At 37.3% G+C, this 24881-nt stretch overlaps 1 long non-coding RNA gene across 2 annotated transcripts in view; it reads left to right on the top strand.

Moving 5' to 3' along the window:
• Positions 1–24881, top strand: part of LOC135299457 (uncharacterized) — a 254349-nt gene that overhangs the window by 5293 nt on the left and 224175 nt on the right. Inside the window, exons 2-3 of one of the 2 annotated variants that reach the window (XR_010361438.1) lie at positions 7611–8011; positions 8503–9780. This is a non-coding gene — a long non-coding RNA (uncharacterized LOC135299457). Of the gene's footprint in view, positions 1–7610; positions 8012–8502; positions 9781–24881 lie in introns of those variants that run through there. The other variant, XR_010361437.1, reaches the window with a different exon arrangement.

Below are 24881 nucleotides of genomic sequence, written 5' to 3'. Positions count from 1 at the left end.
CCTATATTTTTCTTGCTTGCTGAATATTCATTTGTCCAGTACCCTGATGTAGGACTTTGGCACTAGCCAGAAGTCTGTTCCAGTTTTAATTTAAAGTAAGTATGTTAAAAGATATCAAATACAGGTATCTGAAATTCAAGGGTGAAGTATCTTATACGAAAGACAGATTGGAAAAGTTTAAAATAAAGGTTTTGAAAACTGATCCCTTCTCTGCTCTGCTCAGTCCTGGTAGAGTATTTTTTTTCCCTTATGTCTGAATTTATTGATGACTAACTTTCCCAGATTTCTGTAGTTGCGGCAAACTACATGGAGCCTTGTCTCTGATCTTGGGAAAACTTCCTTCTTTCTGTCTTCTTTTGACTCTATATTTTCTGTCTTTACAAGCAGATTCCCTGGTTTTCCTCAGAGAAAATACAAGTTTTGCCCTTAGCCTTTTTTCTGTCTGCCAACAAAGAAGTCTCTCTCACCTTTAGCATGTTTAGTAGGCTTTAGACCCCTCTCGAGGGTCTGCCTGACTTCTGATGAAGTGATCAGAGTAACTTCTTCCTTGCTATCCTATTGTGTGATTTTAAAACAAAACATAAAATATGAATTGCAAATAAAGTAAGTCACCAGGTTTTACACCCCTCAGTATTTACTGACAGACACACAGATTTGAACTGTGAGGAGCAACTAGCATCATTCAGTCAAGTTCCAGTCAGGGAGTATGTGTTTCCTCTTTGCAGTGTATTGTTTCATTATCAATGCAAATATATTTGTAACTTTTCAACAACTGTAACCTCTGAAAAACCTTTTTTTGTGTCAGTCTGCTCAACAACAGCACCTGGAATTTAATCATTCAGCTATTAAATGCATGGCTTGCCACTGCTACGCTCTTGTATGATTCTGCTGAGGGGAGACATGGCTCTCCAGATGTGCACTGTGGCTGAAAGGGAAAGTGTTGTTTCACTCAGCATGTTTCAAAATACTGTCACAGTTCATGGTTTCACCTGTTATCCCACATTTCAAAAACTGGCATATTTTTGTCGATATGTTTGAGTGTGTACCTGGTGTTAACAATTCTCTGCAATCTCTGGCTAGGAGTTTCCACAGTCTGCCCATGGCCCAGGTTTCTGTTTCAGTCCCCTGAATCTGACAGTCCTTGCCCCAGTGACACTACAAGAGGGTTGTTCTTCAGTCCCCCCAGCCCTGCCTGCCCAGTGCTGAGGGCTGGTCACGGCCTTCAGGCTGCCCAGCTTCCTGCTGCTGCTGTGGGATGGGCACTGGGCAGGAACGTGCCAGGCTGACTGGCACACTGTGGATTCCTTTGCAGAGTTTGTGTAAGTTACTTAATGTGTTTAGTGACTAGCACTAACTTTGATGAAAGTGCAGAAGGATTGTTCACAGCTAATGATATCTGGACTATATTATGTTTTGTATGCTTTTGTATATGTATAAAATACACAATATTTTTAGGCATCTTGTAGTGATCATTAGCTCTTTAACTGACTAATTTTTAAGGGACATGTTTAATATTCTATACCCTAGTGTAGAATATTAATGGATGTTATTTCCACATGCAGCTCAAATACTGGCACATACTTCAATACTTTGGGTATTCCTCTGTGTCAGCACATGGAACAATACTCCTAAGAATATTTATTGTCCTGTCAAAAACCACAGTTAAAACAACTAAAACTGAATAGCAATTAAGACCATTTATTCTGGAAACATTTTGCACTGTAGTTACAGCATTTTACAAATGCTTCCTTAATATTTTGTCAGTTCCTGCCATGTAAAAGTTGTATAACTCCACCAGAAATGTACTGGAATTAAAATCCATATGGAAGAAACATTGCCTTGTATGGGAAAAAACATTCTGATAGGAAAAAAAAAGTCAATTGTTTTTTTCCTAGCCAGGAAGCTGGTTTCATACTAGGGAGATTCTCTGTGTGCCAATTACTTTTAAAGAAATGTCTTAAGTGTCCTGCTGCTTCATTGTCATTCTTGGATTGGATTAAAATTATACAAAGTAAAGGCGCCATGGATTAATATATTAGCAGCAAAACAATACAGTAATGTCAAAGATCTTTTGGAAAGGATTGAAATCAAAGAGCATGAAACAGAACATAAACTGGGGGAAAAATTCATAATAGAAATTGCAGAAAATATATGAGGCACCTAACTGGAATAAAAGCTTGTCACCAAGAAAAAATGCTCACCATAACAAACATTTTCTATGGCTGTTTGTTTTCAAGGTTATTTTCTTAGTCCATTGTTCAGGTTTCTATCAGTAAACATTATTTACTTTCATATCCATTTATCTTTAACATCTAAAGAAAGGTTTATTTAAATAACAGGTCTACTATTGAAATTGTATTGGTATGTACACTTCACATAGCAGACATGGAAGATGATGACCCCTGATCTTTCAGATGTTTTATTTCCATAAGCTTTCAGGCAGAATGTGGGAGAAAGGAAGGGGAAGATGCTTAGATTGAAAAATTTGCTTAAAATTGAAAATGTAATTCAGAGTAAAATATATTATAGTATATTTGGCTTCATCTTGGACTAAGGTAATAAATCTAAGAAACTTCAGAGCAGGGCTTTCAAATTCTGAGGATCTTTAAGAATGATGTTTTAGTTTCAATTGCCTCCATTATTAAAATTGACTGATGACAAAGCCAAGCATTGCTGCGAAATAGATTTTCCATTTTGGATAAACAGTTTCCTTAAAAAAATCTAAACTCTGATTGTCCCCTGAAACTTGTACTGCCATTAGTATGAACACTCTCTGACTGTACTTTATCATAATAAGGCTTTAACTCTGCAGTTAGTGAAACAATGGAACATCTGTGGCAGGTTTATAGAGCACTTCGTCTTTAATGCCCTTCCCTGTCTGCGTCTTTCAGGTGAAGTTTTCAGGAGAAAATTTTTTTTTTTAACATGTTTTTTGAGGTGTCTGTATTTGAGTATATATGTAGAGTTTATGAATATGAGTAGAACACTATTGTTTGGACTATCTCTAGGATTGAATCTTCACCTACATGGAGATTTGGTCCCTAGTGGAGCAGCTGGGTTCTGTTTAGTATAAAGTACTGCTTTAGTTTTCTCTTACATTGTGTTTTCAGAATTTTAAACAGGAAAAAGTGTTCGAAACTAAGCTTGTCCACAAATGAAAATTATATATTTATCACTATCTATTTGACTGTGCTGGTATTTCTAGTGGCAGTGATGTCCATTGTAAGTAAGAGCTATTGAACATAACTTGAAGAGTGAGAGTTGCTCAGCAGTATTAGAATAATTTTTATTCTCTACCCAGATATATGGATGCTTCTTATAGGATAGGCTTCTGCAGGAAATCAGTAGTTTGGTGTTCAGATTGCCTCCACTGAGATTTTGGAATGTGAAATGTTTCTTTAGGTTCCACTGTGGCTTTAGGTGCCACTTGGCACCTGCCAGGGCTCTGTCTGTGCAGAGCTCAGGAGCTGTAGTGGCTTTCCAGCCTGAACAGTTACTGGCCAGCAAGCACCACTGTGTCTTATGATGCCATGGAGTTAAAATAGCTCCAAGCTGCCTCTTGCATGTCCACATCCAAGCCATCTGGCTAGGCTGAAGGATCAGGAGGTCAGCATAGATGTTCAAATTACCCTTACTAGGTCTTTGGAGCCTCTCAGGTCCCAGCTGTCTGGGATCTCAGCCAGTGCGGAACCCCTGTGGGAATTTTCTGCCCAGTAAAAAAGCCAAAGGTAGAAACATTTTGTGTCCTGAATAAGCTCCTGATAAATCAAAAGGTAGATGAAAACACCAAATTATATATATAAAAGAGAAACAAAGCACACTGGTTTCAAGATTAGTCATTGCTCATGGGAGGTCTGACTCATGAACACTTAAGGCTTGGGGCTGTAACACTGCAGTGTGTATACTATTTCATACATAAAACTTGTATTCATTCAGAGTAACCATTGAAAAGTTATCCAGCTTGAAGTCCAAAGTCAGAGTCAGAGCTGAAAGCTCTGATTGAACACTGGCAATTGTGTTATGCTTTTAAATTAAGTGTTATAGATTACAGGGTAACACAAACTCTGCTGTTTCCCTGCTTAGAAAATGACAGTCTGGTTAATCTCTGTAGTTCCCATCTAAAGTTTATCAAGAGTGGGATGCTATGATACTGCAAAGGGGAGTGGCTGTCATGTACAGTGAATGGCCCAGAGGGATATGAGCCAGCACTGTAATGCCAGCTGTTAAGTAGTGCTGGAAAACCTGCACAGACTAGGGTGAGCCTGTTTGTGTGACTTAGAGCTGCCAAAAGCTGGCTCTCAGCCTTGCCACACTAGCCTTTCTGTATTACCTGTGTGACCTTTGCAGTCCCCCCCCACACCCACGCTGACCTCCATTGTACAGCACTGGTGCAGGAAGACTCTCCCCTCCAAAGCTGCTGCTGGAGTCTTCCTGTGTGAGGGTGTGTGGAAAGAACCAAGCAGTCAGACACCAGTTTTCCTGATTTTAAAGTCTTTCAGTCTCCTCCTGAGTTCTCCTGTATCTATCTGAGGCTGTCCACAGTTTGAACTATGGTACCATGTAAACACAAAGTTGTCTCAGCTGAAATCTGGAACTGAGAGAGGCTGACACCGTTTGGAGGTGTTCTCCGTAAGAGCCTGAGAGAACTGCTCTGATGATGAATTTCACCATTTCCATGACCCATTCTCATCTTTGCAGCTGGACATGGGATCTTGATGCTTTGCCACATTTATTGTTGCTCTTCACCCTTTTGGTTCTAAGTGATAGAGCACTAGAGTTTAAGATAACATGCCTTCTTGTTGTCAGCTGTTCAAAGAGAATTGCCCCATCTATGCTCTTAAAAATGCTCAAAGGTATAGTCTAGACTATGGTCTTTGTGAATTTACTCAAGTAAAAACTTTAGTAAATGCATGCATAAAACTTGCTGAATATTTAACACCTCTCTTAGTATGATACAGAGTGTCTTTTAGAAGCACCCACCTCTCTTTATTAACTTCAGAGGTAAGATTATCAGCTGTGAATAAATGGGAGATGAAAAGCAGTGGAAGCATGTGATATTACTAGAACACACACCCAAAAAAAAAAAAAAAAAATTAATTTCCCTAGTAAGTTAAAGAGTGGAAAACTGAATGATGCCCACAGCTGATTGTTTTCTGGCCATGTAGATCATCAAGTGATATTGAACTGCTAGAATAGGTAGGCCAATGAGCAAATGACAACTTGAATATCCAGTAAGCCTAGAGGAATGTCTTTTGTTTTGCCTTGGTTTGGAGTTTTTTTAGCTCTTGTGTTCCTCCTCACTTTGTAAGGAGAGATAGTGACTCTATGAACAATTTGCAAGCGTAAAAGCAAAAAAAACTATTGGTGAAAGAGAGCATTAAAAATTAATCCATATAGGTCATTAGTCTTGGCATTTGTTTGATCGCTTTCTTTGTGCAAATTCATGACAATTTGAAGAAAAATTACTTATAAGTTGTTCAGGAAGGTGGAAGCCTATCCGAACTATACATGATATTGCAATGTGCCTAGTTACTTAAGCTGTTGTTTGTTAAAAAAAGAAGAATCCCTAGATATTAATAATCATTAGAATACAGCTGTTGTTCGCTTAATATCTGGTAGGTTATTTTTCTGGTTTTCCTTTTTTTTTTTTTTTTTCCCTCCGAGTACCAAATATTTCCATTCATTTAGTGGTGTGAAAAGAATTAAGGACCTATATTATCTCAGTACTAAAATATTTGAGCTAATGAAAAGACTGATGCTAACCTTTAACTATTTTTATTTTAATGGATTTGTTTTCTAATGCTTGTAAAATTTATTCCATTGTTGAAAAAAGAGAGCACTGTACTTTGGGTACAATACAGTGCACTTTTTAAACAAATCCAAAGTCTGAATTTCTGCTTTAGTTGATGAATAGAATTTCAATTTGACTGGGCAGCTCCAAAGCACAGTTGGTGTGTGAAGAAGTAATGAAGCAGTAGATGGCGCTCAATAATCTGCAGGATTTCTAATCCCTTTTTAGAAACTGTAAAACCTGTTCTCTTCAAATCAAAGTAAGGGTAAATTTGTGGCGTCAGTGCTATAAATGACATCATTATAAAATTCAGTAAAGGGGTCTGCTAAACAAGTAGCATGTTGATTACATATTAGAAGGAGACTCAAACTGTGAATTTCATTTTTTTTTGCAGTGAAAATGCTGTTGAAAAGTACATTTGTCAGTTTACTGTAAAACATCCTCACTTATGTTCTTGTTTAATTTGTTCAACTTTAGAATTATTATTATTCTTTGGTTTTGTTATCAACAGCCATGATAGTCTCAACTACTAAAGTTTTCTAAAGAGGAAAAATATTCGGTTTGACTACAAAATGGTATCTAGTTTTGAATTACTGTGTTTCAATGTGGTGGCAATTTTTTTTAATAACAAAAAATCTCATTAAAAATAATTTTCTGCTGGCCAATCTATATATAGTATGTACTTTTTCTATGAAAAATGAAATTAGGGGAGATGGAATCTATCTCTCCCAGTATTTTACAGTGACAAAAGAATTCTCACCTACAGTCTAATGTGGTCCTGTAGAGAAACTTCCTTTTGTTAGATGGGGGATTCAGAGCTACTCTGCTTTACAATTCTTAATATAAAATTCTGAGCCAAAAGTAATGTTTTAAGAGGGAAGATGGATGAAAGCGAAGGATTCTAGCCTGGACTTCAGAAATTCAAGTTCAGTTCCTTTCTGCCCTTAGAGGTGACCTGTGTGGCCTTGGGTAACTTTTAAACACTTGGAGAAGGCAGTCCCAAAGGCCAGATGTCTCAGCCTGTGCTGAAGATATGTGCCTTAATCACTCTGTGCCCAAATCCTCCATTTGTAAGCTGGAAAAACTACGACAGCTCTGCTTGCAAGGATGAATGTTACATAGTACAGCTGTTCCTGTACTGAGGGGTAGGAGGCAAAACCAAGTACCTAAAATTGATATTAAACTCAATCCATTTCAGGGGCTGGTGATGGGGGGAAGCTCTGTCTTGTAGAGCACAATATTACACTTCTATGTGTATTCTAATCAGTCTCTTTAAATACAAAAAAATATGGACAAAAATATAGAGTTTTCTGTAAGAATTGTTTTTGAAATAGACTATGCAAAGTCATAATTTACTGGAATTCAGTGGGATCTAAATTCTGCTACTCTTCTTTGAAAATTCTCTGAACATAAAAAGAATCAGCAAAAATCCTGGTAGTCAGAATTTGATTTTATGCATTCCTATATTTTTATTTTTCAGAAACTTATTTATTGTATTCAGTAAAAAGAAATCTTGATGAAGTCTGTCTTGGAATACTGATGGCTACTTATACAGCTGTGCATCCAGACGAATGTGTTGCAATAGCTTTTCTGGCTGTCCTAATTTCTACTTAAGACTATCCCATTTCCCTTTCTGTTTTAATATTCCACTCAATCTTCAGCTTCATTGCACAATTTTAGATGGCTACCAAATTTGGAATGATTTAACCTTATGCATGGTTAAAGCCAGTACTTCCTGCTCTGAGATACCATGAATCACCATGTTCTGCAATGGTGTCATTTTCTGAGTTATTTCTCATGTGAGGTGTTTGCTTTCCAGGCTCCTGTTAACGTCCAAGATGTCTGTTTTCTTTCTTCAATCAATGTTTTCACTGCAAAAACATCTGAGCTGGCCCACTGGTTCAGCTTCTAACTAGAAGCACTGGAAACATGACTGTCAGACCTGTCATAAACTGGAAATTCTCCTGTCTTTCTGTTGACATTGGCACTGAAACTGCTGCACTGAAACAATAAAAACTGGACCCAAAGGAAACAGGAAGCAAAATCGAGTTTTAAAGCAAAATGAGAAAAACTTGTTTCTAAGAAACAGAGAATTTGTTATAAAATGTCCACAGTTGTGACTTTTTTGGGGGGAAGAAAGCCTTATATGAAAGTATGAAAGTGTTCTCTTAGTGGAAAGCCTTGCCAACCTTGGCAGAGAACAGAATATCAAAATGTGTGGTGAGTTTTCCTTCTTTAAAAGTTAAACCACTGTGTTTCTAACACAGAATTACCACAGCAGGCCCTGTCACCTCTGGGACCACTCTGTACCTCCTTTCTTACCTCAGGTTTGTCTTGTCCTTTTTAGACTAGGAATATCTTTTCTCTTTGCACATTTCTGATGCCCAACTCCTTCTGGGTAGTACTGCAAACCAACAGCAAAAAATGTTGTGACATAAAAAAAAAAAAATTCTGTTGTTGTAGTGGCAGCATCAGTTGAGAAATGTTAAGTGGTACTCCCTTGGTGCAACTCAGTAAAATAAAACAAGTAATGTTTTGACAAATACACAGGAGCAAGTTTGGACAGTTTTCCTTGTAGCTCTGAGGGTATATTTTGCAGAAAAACAAGACAAGCATGGCTGAAATATTGTCAAACATATTCATGGGGGAATATTAATCTCCAGGAAGCACAATAAACACAGACTTTGATTTCCTTTTCCTTCCTTTTATAGACAACCCAAGAAATGCTGCAGAAAATGAGGAAACCAGAAGCCAGACAGGAAGCAATATACAGAAACTGAAGCACTGCAGGTCTTGTTAGCATTAGATAACCATATGGCTCTACAGAAACCATAGAATAACAGCCATCCTAATTATAGATAAGTGATGAAAGGAAGCTTAACATTAGCATTAACCCCATTAAAACAGCAGCTGAGGCAATTTCATCACAATGGAAAAATGCAGCAGGAGTTGAAAGGGTGTCCCAGGAATTATACCTAAAGACCACAGAAATCTGTATTTGGTCTTACAATGGTTGTGTTAGCTTGATTTGATTTGAATGTCCGCTAGCTTTGTTGCAACTCTTATGGTAATGGATCTCCTGATCCTGGTTCCTTGCCATGGGTAGCATTTTTCAAACAGCTGCAAGTTGTGCTGCTTGCTGTTCATGTCTGATGATGTGTGCTATATGTTTGGGGTTTTTCTGCAATTATGACATTAGTCAGGTTATTGAAATGCTAAATATTTCAATGTTAAGCTGTGCATACTTTTATGTGGGAGGCAATTCCTTTCCCTTTAGGCTGTTTCCTGGGGCTGGCCACCATTTCAGGGTCTGCAGTAACCCAACTCCTGATGTCTACTTTGCTGGCAGTATTCTGATATAGTGGCCTATCATTGTTTCACAGGGCTGAAGATCTTTTGTTTCAAAGCAGATGGGGAAAGGTACTGGTAGAAACTATCAAGTGCTTTCAGAGCCTTCCATGTCTTTGACCCCTTACTAATCTGTTCTGCATTGACTTTATCTAAGGGAAGAACCTCTGGCCCACAGTACAGACTAAAGTTACACTAGGAATTTCTGGCATATAATTTTTTCCAGTAGAAGAAACTTGAAATCTTATCCAATAATTAATAACTCCTTATGATTTTGTTTCTTTTCTGCTGTAAAACTGGAAAATGGATGAATTTGCCTGCTAGTGTACAACTACTATGTGAAGATCTATATGGTTACCCCAGTTTATATTAATAAAAAATGGAAACTAACAAAGTCCTCTGACTGTTTATAAATGTAACTGCTGTTTTGCTAACACTTCTGCATCATTCCTTAGATCTCTTTTTTTAGTCTGTGTTGTGTGTAAACAGCAAAGGAATTACCAGCTATGACATGCTTTTACCATGCTCTAAATTTTTTTTCTTTTTCTGAAAACATGATCCTTTCTGATTTCATTTTTGTTAGTACTCAATAGGTCATCCAGTAATGTTGTTGAAATACAAACTGGAGTTGCCCTGATGAGATTTTGTTTGCATCTAGATCAAGTCAGCAATAAACTTATTCATGCTGTATTAGAGAATGAGTCTGTACTTTGGATTTGACAGGATTAATTCCCTAAGCAGTGTTAGATTTTGGCTGTAAAATCCCTAGAAAAAAATAATCTGAATGTCTTTTGTGAATACTGTCTAGAATCAGTGGTCATGAAATATGTATATTCACTTGTCATGAAGTTTAAGAAAAAAGAGGTTTTAAGGAATTCCATTCCTCCTCTAATCAAATCCTGTCATGAAATATCTTCAAGTTTTGAAGTAAGGTTCAAGCTTGATTAGCTAATGACATTTTCAGTTCAGGAAAAGGAAGAGGGCCAGAGCATCTGGGTGATGTCATAACAGATTTCTGATTTCAGAGAGATATATTGGGCCTTGTAAACTGGGATATGCTTATGTGAGCTAATTCCTAAAGTCACACTTAAGTGGGTATTTCAGTACTTCAGGGAATTACTACAGTGTTTAGACTTTTGCCAGGAGTGCAGAGCCAACTACTCTGGTGCAGGAATTATCTCAAAGAAATATTCCAGTCTATATTTATGTGCCAAAATGTAAAATAATGAGCCAGTTCCCAGGAACTAAGGAAATTGCTGAAGGTAATATAGTACTAGATTGCTGCCTGTTGGACTCTAACAGAAGTGGATTCTTGCACAGGTTTTTCCTCCAGGAATTTTCCATCCAATGTACCGACAAAAAGAATCCTTACTTTGAGACAACTCAAGAAAATAGCTCCTTCAATGCCCTTATGCCCCCATACAAAAGCAAGTAACCAAAATGAGTGAGTTAATATACTCTGAGCTACATCACATAAGGACACAATGCATTTCAGCAGAATTAGACTTGACCTTTAAATAATTCCACAAACAGTGCCTGTATAATGTTAGCAGATGTTTTGTAACAGAAAAGTTCATGAAGGTTTGTACAACCAGTTTGGACATATGAAGCAACTGAGCAACTGCTTGGTAGTTGTCATCTGATCTGTCTGGTTTTCACAGGCCTCCTGTGACTCTGTGCAGCACTGGTAATATTGAGTTACAGTTAACATTGAGCTCCTTCTCTTCTTTGTGGTTTTTGTTTGTTTGTTTTGTTTTTGTTTTTAATTTCTACAGTGTAATTGATATTGTGAGTCTGAATGGCTTATAGTTGCTGTGAATGCTCTGTGGGCACCAATGGTCCTTATCACCTGTACATGAGGTCTCTATCCACACCTGCTGCTTATGGGCCCAGAGACTCCTCTTCAACACCACCTTTGCTGAGAGGAAATTAGACATTTCTTTTTGGGAGGACCTAATCTATTATATGGGATAAAACTAAGCTAAATTAAAATATGCATCAAGCTTCAAAACAATCTTTGATTAATGTTTGGGAACTTGTGAAGCTTTTGATCATTCCAAGTTCATAGAACACCTCAAGCTGGAAGGGACCCATAAGAATCACAGAGTCCAACTCGTTGCTCCTCGCATGACTACCTAAAGCACAGAATGCAGCTTCACTCTTTGCTCAGCTCTGCTGCTGCATTCAGACACTACATCTGTACCAGATTCAGTGTTCTTAGCTCATTTGTGCATGGCCTATGTTTCTGGTCAGATAATCATGACTTTTCTCAGCTGAACCATGAGGGTAGTTTGGAAGATATCATGAAGTGTTACCTGAATTTCACTGGAAGTTTTTCATTAAGCACTCCAACTAAGAGAAAGGAAATGATGTCATCCATATTACCAAAATTTTCTGTATGAAAATCTTGTTTTGTGTATTTCAGGAGTTTTCACAACTTTCATACAAGGCATTTTGGAGTACTTAGTAAATATTAAATGTTCTTTCAATATCTTATTTCATTACCCATACCAATAATCAAGGCATAACTTAGGAGCAGAGTTCTCCATAACAGCTGCATACAAAGGAGAAGCCCATGTTTTTTCCATATCTAATGACCAAGCAAGGTATACAGAATTTTCTAGAGTTATCATGCGTTGGCAACTTTTAATAAAGTCAGTATAGAGTAGCTTGCATTGTGTCCTCAACATTAGAAAATATAAGTATCCTGCTCCTGCTATAAGTTCTCACTGCCATATGTGACTTCTCTGCAGACTTTTCTCCTGAAACAAAAGTGGAAGTTATTTAATTATTTACAGATGTATCCAAGAGTTTTTACCCAAACTCTTAATACAAGTGCAAGACAAAACCCCCCACAATTCATTGCTTCATTGCCATTTTTTGTCATTCAGCATCAGTATTGATTCAATTGCTATGTATCTTTCCAATTTTCTTCATACACTGTTGTCATCAGGACACCTTTACCTAAGTTCTGAGGATGGGCTGCATAAAAACTTTCAGAGCCCAGAATGGTTCATTAAGTGCAGTTAGATACTGTTACAGTTTACCATCTTCATTAATCAAAGATTAGATTTCATGTAACTTGCTCTAAATTTATGAATGGTTATAAGATTCTAAAGTGTTCTAAAACTTTATTTTCTTCCTGAACAGGGATGGTGAATTGAAATTTTGACATATATAAAAGCTATTTAACAAAAGCAATTCAGAAATATCACAATAAACCCTTAAGAAGTAAGAAGGTAAAACAGTATTATATCAAGGAATTATTTATATGCTCCTGGTTATGTTCAGGTATAGTTCTTCTCTCTGCAGCCCTTTTTCACAGTATTATACTTTCCTATCCCATTAAGGACTACTTTCTTTAGTATTCCACTATGTTGTATGCTTTTTGGCATATGGGTTTTGATTTGTCATTTAAACTTTACTACATTTTGTCCATTATACTGGTAAGATTATGAAACACATCATTATACTCATACTGAGTGTCATAGCTCCATGAGATCAAATCTCACCAGTCTTGTCTGAAAATCAGCTCTGAATGAACCAACACAAAGAGTATTCTCCTAACATCCTGCCCTTTCCCTGGCTGCCACAAAAGATGCTAATATGGTTCTGCATTTTTTCCATTCTTTTGACCATGGGAGAACTTTGATATTTGGTTTCTACATTTGTCTGCTGGATTTTTTTCTGTGGCACACAGCTCAGGGAATACCACTTCCATTCCTTTCTGGATTATTCTTGTCTGAAAAGCAAACAAACAAACCTAAAGCATCTTCTTAATCTTCAAAATTGCTAGATTTCAGCTCAATACAAGATTTTCCTTAATTATCAATACATATTTATGTACAATTTTAATGAATTCTGAAGTGAGCAGTATACTTTTCATAGTACTGTTGTAAAGGAAAATTTGGTTATACCTGTTTGCTTTCTACTGAACACCCTTGTAGGATTTATGATTATTATATTTTAATTTTTTTTTAAATAGTGGCCTTAAAACCTGTTAACTTTTGGTCCATTCTGTGTTTGCACTGTCCCTCAAAAGTACAGTCGTGCTGCCAGTGAGTTATGAGAACTGCTATTGATGATACTTACATACTATGTAAGCACTTATTTACATACTTTGTTAGTAGTACCATGCTGTTAACACACTGTTACTTCATTAGAGATAAGCTGGTGCACCAATAGTATCTCATTTCACCTGATAAAGTGAGGAGTGACAATATGAATTTTATGAAGAATGCCACCTTTTATAGTTATACCTATGTTAGAGTGGCTGCAACTCATGTTTCCTGAACAAGCCTTACATTACCTGCTGGGATAAACATGACAGTACAGCACAGAGCAGTTGGATGCTCAGTGCAAGTCAGCCATTCAAATTTATACTAAAGATATCAAGTGTTTCTTACAGTCAAAGATGAGCTCAATGCTTCTGCTGGCTCATGCATATGTATCAGCAGAATTGATACCCATCTGCTTGTGAAGGTGGACTACATGGCCTTTGGGGTTTTCAGAGCCTTTCTTCACTATATGTCTACCACTGTGTGCAAAGAGTGGGTTGCAGTAATTAAATCTGACATTATTAAATTGTTTGAAAACTCTTGGAATGTGAAAAATAATGCATCTGAGGCTTTCTTTTTTTGTAGTGGAGGGATTGTCCCATTTCACTTCAGTATGCAGTCCTACAGTTTTCTGCAGGAGGAAATAACAGCAGAAACTCACAGTCAAACTTCGGAATAACTCACAAAATTGAATAAGTAAATGGAGTAAGAGAATGAAAAGAAACATGCAGTCCCTCCCTCTAACTAGTAAAAGTCTGACAGTCCTGTTGTAAGTATTGAAAGCAAGTACAGTATAAGACAGAAAGAGATGGAAATGTTAAAGGAGAAAGCTCCTGAGATGTATTAGCCTGTTGACCTCCATCAACTAGCAATCACCTCAGAATTTAGCCTCCATCCCAGACAGTTCTTCTGGAGAGATGGAACACTCATTTGTCTTCCTTGTGATAAAACCTCAGAAAGGATCAAGAACAGATCAAAATTCTGACATCATGTCAGCTGTCTCATTTGGGTCAGTTCTTCCCCTGCCTGTGCAGGTGGATGGCTGCTGCTTGCTTTGTACTGTAAGCTGGTAGGGTGGAATGAATGACAGTGTGGAGGAGTGGAACCTCCTCTGCTGGCCATCAGATGGACTGAGAAACCTTAGGAGGCTTCATTTAGAACTGTTTCCCAGATGCTTAAATCAGACACTTCTACAGGAAAGATGCAAATGCTGAAAAAGAAAAGCAGGAATTAACCTTTTCTGTGTAAAATATCTTTTTTATATGAGTGTGGACCTTGTCTGACCTGCTGCTTCTTTCTTGGCCATACATCTTTTACAAGGTGGACACCTGAGAAACAAGACCTTTATATGTAGCAATTGTTTTAAGTTGTCTTTATAGATCCGTATTTAAAGATTACTTATTGTGAGAACACATAGTATTTAAAATGTAATTTGTGAAAAATGTTGCAATTGAGTTTATTTCAGTATTCCTGGCATTCTTGCAAACAATATTTAGTAGGTCCTTGTGCAGGCAAGTTGAGAGAAAACATGTGGTCTAACCAGAACAAACTGTCCTTCTGCAAACAACTCCAGGAGTTGTCTTCACTTCCTGTGCTTCAGCTTTTAGTAAACTGAGTTGAAAATACTCAACCCTACTCAGGGTTATGGCCAATAACTGAAGAATAATCATGTGAAGATGCATACTGCTATATTCATCCCATAATTAACAACATTCAGATGACCTCAGTCACTTCCTTTAATGAATGATTTTATGTCCCAAGCACTCACAACTATTTAGCATTTGAAATATGTTAATGTTCTGAACATTTGATGGTAGAAGAACATTTGAATAATTTACAATAAATATTTTTCAAACATTTTATTGTTGTTACCACACCTGGCATAGCCCATTTTCTGCATCATATTGCCTAAAACTACAGCTGCATATCAAAAAAAAAGAGGATTAAAGCCAGAGTAGCACATTTCTGTATTTGGGTATAATCTCTTGTACTTGCTGTCAGAAACCAAGCAGTGTCTTTTAGGAAAGGTGTACAGTCTCCTTTTAAACAGGCATGCAGACTAAAGTGCTAGAAGTTATTTATACAGTAACTTACGTTGGCACCTTGACACTGCTGTACTTGCTGTATGTCTGAAAAACAAGCTACCAATGAAACCTGTAGACCCCCTGCATGTTAAGTATTATTTCCAGTTTCCCATGAGTGCAAAGGTAAGTTAAAAATGTTTGTACCCTTTAAAATGATGCTCTTACGGACTGCTGGCAGAAGACTTGGCTAGCCACGAAACATCTGCCACATAAAATACTTTATCAGAAACTTGGAAAATTGAAGCCTAAATTTGCAAAGGTGACATGGTAGAATTAAATCCTGCTATAGGAGGTAAGAGGTAGTGAGCTTACACATGAATGAATTTCTTTTAACAAATAAAAGAGTGAGAAGGAGGGAGGGCATAGTCACAGTCTTCAGACACAAAAAATGAAAGATACCTCAATAGCTTCTGGCACTCTCAGGGTAATATGTTACTTATGCAATGTGGCATTCAACCACACTGCAAAATGCCAGCAAGAGAAAACTGAGGATTTTTTTTTTGTAGTGATTCCTTACAGTTGTTGAATTCATTCACTAAACATCTCTAGCTCCTTAAGGAAAGGAAAACAAGCCTGTCATAAAATCATAGAATAAGAACCATATAATGGCTTGGATTGGAAGGGACCTTAAAGATCATTTAGTTCCAACCTCCATGCTACGGGCAAGGACACACTAGACCAGATCACCCTGAGCCTCATTCAATGAGTTCTTGAACACTTCCAGGGATGAGGAATCCACAGTTTCTCTGGGTGACCATTTCCAGTGCCTTACCACCCTTGCAGCAAAGATTTCTTCCTGAAACATACTCTCAGTTTAAATCAATTTCCCCTTGTCCTGTCATTACATGCTCTTGTAAAATGACTCTCCCATCTTTCTTAAAGCCTCCCTTCAGGTACTGGCAGGTCCCAGTTAGGCCACCCCAAGGTCGTTACTACTCCAGGATGAATAATCTCATTTTTTCCAGCCTTTCCTCATAGGAGAGATCCTCCATACCTCTGATCGTCTTCATGGCTGTCTTCTGAAGTCACTCCAACACTTCTGTGTTCTTCCTGTGTTGGGGACCCAAGGCGGGATGCAGCACTGCAGGTGGGGTCTCACCACAGTGGAGTAGAGAGACAGAATCACCTCCCTTCACCTGCTGGCCATTCTGTTTTGGATGAGCCCAGCACAGGTCCTTAAATAAAGAAAAAAAATATAGAAGTTGATATTCTGGGAAAAGCAGGGAAAATAAATATATTTTGGTAGAAGAATATTGTAGCTCCTTTTGGGGAAAATTCATGGCACACAGAGATTTCGTCTATTTTGCATGGCAAAATATTTGTTTTAAATGATACAAGTTCTTAAAATTGAGAATAGGCTGACCAATGATGACCTATATTGTGAAAATTAGTGTTTTAAGGTGCTTTCTAAATTTTCATGAATTTCTGTATATACTAGGCAATATTTAGCTCATGGACGGGTATATGAAGAAGTACTGGGCAGAAGAAGGGCGGCAGTGCAAATCTGTATAATTTCTGAATGCTTTAGAGGCATTTTACTTGTTCAGTCTGTCCTGTTACGTAGCAGGCATAAAGCTACAGTCATTGTTTGCATCCAAAATGTGAATTGAATGAGAATATTTTCTTTGATTCTTGGTACTTTTCAGAATGGAATCCTACTGTTATTGAAAATCCTAAACAATGGCAGTTTTTTTGCAGTCAGTTGATAATATTTTCCAGGATCTAGGTTGGAAATTTTTAAATCTGTTGATTTTAACTAATTATTGAAATATTTTTGGGTGTTTGGCAGATTCAAGTGTTCTCATATGATCAGCATGCTGAGTATCCCACGATAAAGGAATTTTCCCCTGACTTTCCCTGATAAAATAGGCCAGTTCTAATGTGGCTTTACACATACAGTGGTATAGCACTGTTTGAAGATGAAAAAAAAAAATTCAAAAAAAAAATTCTGTGTCTCCTGTCACTTCTTCCCATTCTAGATAGTGAAATGATAAGAAGAACCAGAATCTTACCACTTTAAGGAGGCAGTAGATTTTAAGGACTTGATTCTTGCAAAATGCAGCCTTGTTTCTCTACAGTTTTGACAGTAAGAGTGTGATTTGTCCATTTTTACTGATGGATGAATATGTAGGCCTATCACACTTTACAAGCTTGCTGGTTGTTCACACAAAATAAACATTTGTGAAGGGCCAAATGCAAATAGAGTTCAAACTGAGTATCAGAATCTGGCAGGGAATTAGGACATTGTGGGCAGAAAAGAAAGGTTTCATGATTCTCCGTTTAGGTGAGTCTGTGAAGAGAGAGCTTTACTTTGGCAAAAAAACCCCACAAAACCACCTATCCAATCAACAAAAAATCCCACCAAAAGAAGCCAATCCAAACCCAGAAAATTTCATATTTTGTTTAGAGTACTTGCCTGACATTTCCTTTCTGATCTGTAAAACCAAGCTAAATATAATCAAACAAATTTAGGTGCTCTACTCCAATGAAATAAGATTCAAGGCCTGAAAGTGAGATTTTTGATTTCTGTGTTCCTAACAGACTTTGTCTTATAAATTAGTAAGGCAGGTTTGTTTTCATTTAGAACAATTTTTTTTTTACTTTTTTTTTTCTTGTGTCATATTCATGTGTGTCCCAAAAACTCTTACAAAAAAAAAAAAGCAATTAATATTCTATCATCAGATGGCTGCTCTCTGAATATAAACCATTGCACAGAAGACAAGTAAGCTAGATAAGAAACAGAAACTGTTTCTCTTCATAATATTATAGGTAAAGTTGCAAATTGAATGAGAAGTCTAACTATGTGATTATATTCAGATGCTAAGCAAACAGACTTTAAGTGCTTTGTATTGCATTTGAAAGCTCCCTAAACTTGTTTCCCAGATCCCAAGGCAAAGACGTATGGTATATATCCAACAGTGTGATTTTGCTGGCAGTAAAAATACTAATAGTGAAGTTCCTGCACATGGTGAATCCAAGATCACTAGAGAGATGCTTTCAGATTACTTTTCTTTGTGCTGAAGATGTATAACGAAACACACAGAAAAATAATCCTGCTTTAATCACTGAATTTCAGCTACCCATATGAAAAGTGCCAAATGCTTTTGCCACTGGACAATGTCTTTGATTTTTCTGCTGGATGATGTAGATTTAGCAGTGTCAGCTCAGTACTTTAAACAGCAAATGTACTTGGATCTGGAACATCTCGTTGGGAAGGAAAATCTATTTGGCTCTTGGACTTCTCAGAGCCCCATTACAAATCTAGATTTGATTTACAGACTATAGATATTCTACTCTGAAGCAGATATTTCTTCAAAATATAAAATAATATCAGCCTGAAAGGGAAATCCATGATTAAGGCTGTCATCTCATCCTTGTGTTGTTATACTCTGCAGAAGGATAAGCAAGGTATGAGAAAAACGTCTACATATGAGATTAAGCGTGTCCTTTGAGGTATGTCCTGCAGAAATATTCCTGAAAGCCAAGAATACTCCTCAGGATATTTGGTTTTGCATTTGCAACAGACTCAAGGCCCTCCAAAGGCTCCATGTTTTGACTTATGATGGTGCATGAGGGGGCAATTTCTGAAGTGCTTGAATGTGACATGAATCAAATATTCAGGTGTGGGGTTACTCACACATGCACTGGAAATGGAGACGAACAAATGGATGTAATTTTTATAAGTAATTGCTGTAAATAGTAATTCAGGATTAAAACAAGAAAAAACCCCAAACAAACTGTAGGTCAGCCTGGACTAGCAAATTACCTTATTGTCATGCAATGTATGAACATGCTGTGATCTGACCCCACCATTTGCCTCATCTACTGGTTTCACTGTGCTCAAAATGTCAGGGAAGCATTTCCTCTGAAGGATTGTCTTGTTTTCTTATGTGTGTACATAAGAGCAGTTCTTGAGAGAGAAAGTGAACTTAAACCATTACCTACAAGTAGCCAGGATTTCTGGTATGGTAGTGGTTCTAGAGAAATGAGACAGCAATTTTCAGTTGTCATTTGTGTTTTTGTGGGAAAAATAAAAAGTTTCTTCTCAAGTTGAGGATTCTCATGTTTGTTTTCTGGTTTACAGAGAATTTTCTAAAAGCCTGATGTTTCATAAATTAACGTGGTACGCCATCTACCATTATATTTTGTGCTGGTAAATGTTTCCCATTTCTTTTGTTGTTCAGCCAGAAAGCTGCATTTCTTCATCCATCTTGAGGGCAGAGTTGAGGTTAGGTCAAACAGTGCATGCAAAGTGTTTTTCAGCTGTTGTTTAAGCAAGCTTTAGCTATTTCTGTAGCTGATTTAGAGTTCTTTGATCTGTCTTGTTCACTATAAATATAGAGAAGATGTAACCGTGATCAAGGCTGCAACAAAAATATGCTGACCTTAGTTACCTCTGGGCTAAAATAATGATGGGAGGCAGGAAAGGAAAGAAAGCAGGAACAATGAATTAAAGTATAAAGAATCTGATTCTTCACTTACTTATACAAGCTCGTTCCAGTGAATTCCAGCTAAATCAGTGAATTTACTTCTGATTTATAGGGGTGTGTGAGACAGTAAAAGCAAGCTTCATATAATTGCAAAGAAAACTAAGAGGAAACATGACTAATGTTCTGCATTTCTCTTGTTACACAAATAATTTAGATTAAATGCATTACAATAGATTGTTCCAAGGAAACATTTGGATAAAAGTCTTCTTCATGAAATGTAAGGTCTATACCATAATGTATGTTTTAGTAGAAAATACTCTTGTGCAAACACTGAGCTTCTGCATTGTCCTCTGCAGTGCTTCTTTCCTTTCGCTGTCAGACAGAGAATGGTTCAGCACCATGGTAAATTTTTAACATGACAATTTTGCTTTCTTCTATTTCTTCTGTAGTTTTTTTAATTCCTGAAGCTAATTTGCTAATGTTACAGATTCACCAAAGAGGTAACATTTTCATTGATTGGAAAAGCATCTTTTATAGCTTTGGGCTGTCTGGCAATAAACATTGGGAAAGAAGTTGAATTAAAGACCTGGTCTCCTTTTGGAAAATGGAAAAAGCCCAACAACAAAAGGTTGAAAAGATCAAAAGATCAGAAACACATTTGAAATTCAGCAGGCTCCATTAGTATAGAAATCAATGATCTGAAATCAAGTAACTTCTAATGCAGTTGACTTTTTTTTACACTGCACATGACCAGTTCTGATCTTTTGGGAAGGTACAAGGCTCATGATTTGCTGTTCAATCCTTTTCATGTTGTCCAGTCACCGGTGTGGTTCTTTTGGTTTCTTTCCCTTTGTATCTCATGCTAGATGAGGCACATTCCTCTTCCTTGAATGCTAACAATTTTTTCTAGAACTGTTTTCCCTTCTTGTTCACTTCAAGACTTTCTCCTTTATATTCACCTGACTGCTCCACTCTGCAGTAGTGTGCCCTATCTTGAGTCCTGTGTGTGGTTTGGGGCACAATGTTATAAGAAGAATATAAATCTATTATAGATTGCCCAAAGGAACATGAAGATGGTGACACCTCTGGAGGAGAAGCTGTATGAGGAGCAGCTGAGGTCCCTTGGTCTCCCCAGCCTAGAGAAAAGGAGACTGAGGGGAGACCTCACTGCACTTACAGCTTCCTCATGAGGGGAAGAGCAGGGGTAGGCACTGATCTCTGCTCTGTGGTGGCCAGTGACAGCACCCAAGGGAATGAAGCTTAGTTAGGGGAGGTTTAGATTGGATATTAAGAAATGGTTTTCCATCAGGAGGGTGGTTGGGCACTAGAACAGGCTCCCTGGGGAAGGGATTACATCAGCAAGCCTGGCAGAGTTCAAGAAGCATTTGGACAATGCTCTCAGGCACATGGTGTGACTCTTGGAGCTGTCCTGTGCAAGGTCAAGACCTGGAGCTGGAATTCCTGGGGATCTTGGGTCAGCTGGGGTCAACTGTCCCAGCTGTATCCCCTCCCAGTTCATTGTGCAACTCCAGACTCCGTACTGGTGAGGCTGGAACAGAAAATAAGTAGGACTAGGAGATGATATTTATGATCTGATTCATAACAACACTGTGATAAGCATCCCCAAGACGCATTCCAAGTATGGTGGTAACTACCACATTAATAAACTGACATGCACTAAATGAAAAGGGGAGAGGAAAAGTTTGTGGTGTAGATATTTCCTGAGGATTTTTTTTCTCTCCATGTGCAGGTTAAAAATATTTAAGTAGCAGAGAAGAGTCTTGAATGTGCCACGTATGCCTTGAGCAATGATCACAACAGCCTGGTTTGTTAAATGTTGTGTTCAAAAAGACAATTTTTACCTCAGCTAGTTAATAGTTCTGTCAGGTTCCAAAAAAGCACAGTGTTCTGCACAAAAGCTGCTTGTAGGGTCAAAGTTCTTGGACCACATTGCATTCTGCAGAGTTAAGTGTCATGGAAAGAAAAGGAAATGAGAGAAATTGAAATTCTGACCATGGTCACTGCTGAATGTCCACAGTTCTTGGACACATTCTTCATACCACTGTAAACCTGGAGCCAAAGGGGCTTGTGCAATAACACTGCCTTGATGTGGTGTTACTCAGATGAGAAACTTACCCCATAAACATCAAATGCAAGCTATATCAACTTATCTTTGGGAAAGAGGTTTATAATTGAGAAAAGGCTGCCAAGTGATAAAGAAATTATCACTTTCCTGTGAAACCCACTCCAAAGGATAAATACCACTGGGAATTTCAGGAAAACAAACACTTTAACAGACACTTCCAATATACCTTGTCCTACAAGAACAAAGCTGGTTGCTGTGATCTCCTGCTACATATGCTTGGGAATTCTTTGCAGAGCTTTGCAAATTTGAGTGGAAATAAAAGAATTATGTTTATTTTCAGAAAGTGCTGATATTGGCTCTGTCTAGACTGTCAAGCAAGTAATTTCTGAACTTGTTCCAAATACAAAGAGGAAAGTTGAGTGTATAGCCAAAGAGAAAACTACAGCTTCAATACATCCCCCAGACTGGATCAATCAAAACTAAGACTTCTGGGCACACTGAACAGCATACATGCCCTGTGGAATGTTAGCAATCAATAAATCCTGAATGTTGTATTTAGTATTCACTAGGGAAGAGTGTCTTAAGAACACAAATTTGTTCCTTCATGGAATATTAGAGTTGCCTGATGAAAAAAACACTGGGATGTTTACTTCTGGAATCTGTCAGCATTGTGGCAGTTGAAATGCTTTTGTTTTCATTATTGAAGTGTTCCAGCTCATATGTACTATGCAGCTATCAAACCTTGTTTCTGAACAGAGTTGATGTCTACTTGTTATATTCCATATCTCTTAATGAAGGCAGATTTACATCCTTAAAGGATCTGTAAATTCAGCTGTAAGTTCTCTAGCTATATCTATCTGGGGAAGATTCTGATATGTCATTAAAATTTTAAGGAATTTGATGCCAATCAAAGATACATTTGAAGATACATTTAGTGTGTTTAATAGACTCTACAATTTCCTTATAATGATGAATAAAAAATTATTTTCTGAAATAAATTATTAAGATTAAATATTTTTAGCAGAGGGAATAAAACTTTAAGATACAGACAGATGAAACAACTGTTTTGTCTGAAGATTGGAAGAGAAACATAAATCAAAAGATCTAGAAGTGTAAACATGGTCTGATTCCATACAGTCTCTTAAGTGCTGATTTACTTTCTGTGAAAGTTACAGAATATTTTCAGAAGTAATACCTGGTCCAGAACAAGTCCATATCATTCAGCTTTTCTGAAAATAAGACCATTATTTTATATTTGGGTTAGTTTATTGTTTAGTTAGTTCATATTTGGGTTAGTTTCTTATTTTGGTAATCTTGGAAATTTTTATTTTCCCAAGGCAATATAATGCTGTAAGCCTGAGCATCCAACACCTTATATGTCATAAAGGCTGAATTCTGATCTGACAACGAGAATATTTGTTTGACACTTTCTAGGGATGGTAGTGGTCTAAAACATTCACCTTTCTATGCATCAATAGTCTATTGAAAGGTTATATTAAAAAAACCCAAACCACTTTTGGAAAGAGGGTACATAAAGAAATCAAAGGTTGGTTGCCAATGACTTTCTGGGCAGACCTACAGTCTAAGCTGCTTCTTTCTTGATTCTTCTCAGGTGGAAAAGCAAGGAAAAAATTGCACTTATCAGCTTCCCTTTATCCTTGAACATGGCTTGCTTTAACCCAGGAATGCCACATGGCTATGCTATGAATTAAATGCCTTTTTTTGTCTTGTGCTCCAAAAGCACAAGTGTATTAAAAAATGTCCATATTCCTAAGTCCTATTGACCAACATTATTTATTTTCCATATCTGCCCACTTTTCTGGGACCAAATAAGTTTGGATAATACTGCTAACTAGTTATTTCCCTGCAAGTAGCTTGATAATTTTACCCAGCTAAATACCAAATGGAGTATTTATTAATTGATGTAACAGCAGTGATGCAATTTATAGATGAAATGTTTTTATCTTGGGCAAAACCTAGCCATGGGCAGCAAAGTAGATCTTTGGAAGTAGTTAAAAAGAGGAAATAATTGTATTTGAATTAGGCCAGGACAAAGGGACTATTACAACATGTTTGTGAGGAGATGTATTTAGAAAACTAAATAAAATTCTAAAATTCCTGGCCTCAGTTAAATATTGTATTAAAAGATGGCAGACAGTGGCTAATTTACTTAGCCAGAAATAGTACAGACATTGCCAAGGCTACAACAAATTTAGTTATTTCCTATTCATTTACTAAGTCAAAAGTATGTGACTTTGATGCTAATGCAGTGCGATAAAAATCAAACCTGTGACAGTTTCCTGCTGCCAATGGACTACTCTGCAAACAATATGGAACCATCTACCAGGGTAAGAAAAAAGAAATAATTTTCTTAGCTTTAATAAAAAATACACTGACCTTGCTAAGTCTTTGTAACAATTAAATGATGCAAAAGAATGTCTATAGTGTGGAGACAGAATACGCACAATGCATCTGCCTCTTATTTGTGGTAATGCTGCCCTCAAAAGTGGCTAGAAAACCTATCAAGCATGGAAATGGAGGGATAGACAATTTGTATGAGGAAATTGGATTGGAAATAGCATAAAAGTCTTTTGCTTCTATTTTAGTTCCTACTACTACCCAGTCCCCAGATGCCTCAACAAGATTATGTAGTAAGTTTGAAGGGTAATTGAAAGGGCTGTGAAAAATCTTGCTGAAGTAAACAAGGATACCATTGTATTTAACATCTGCTGATGTAGATGATGTAGAGGATGTAGATGAAGTAGAAAATCTCTCCTTTAAAATAAAATATTGTCAAATTAAAACATTTGTCTATATTTTGTATAGGACTAGGAGAAATTAAACAAAATGCGTGTCTCCGGAAAGGTGAGTTCCAGGTAGGGAGCTGTTATGGATGCTTTGAAGCAGCAAGATTATGGGACCAGACAGAAATAGGTAGGAGTAACCTGCTAGGTGTATATGTGGCCCCACACAGAGATGGACTTGCAAGGCAGGAGTAATCATCTGGAAAGATAATTAAAAAACAAGGAGTCGGACAGAAACAGGAAAAAAACCCCACAGCAAATCAGGGCGAGGGCCCTGATC

The sequence above is a fragment of the Passer domesticus genome, chromosome 4 (assembly GCF_036417665.1).
Source record: "Passer domesticus isolate bPasDom1 chromosome 4, bPasDom1.hap1, whole genome shotgun sequence".
NCBI classification, from domain to species: Eukaryota; Metazoa; Chordata; class Aves; order Passeriformes; family Passeridae; genus Passer; species Passer domesticus.
The sequence above is the reverse complement of the archived record's forward strand: the minus strand, read 5'-3'. Positions and strand labels throughout refer to the sequence as shown.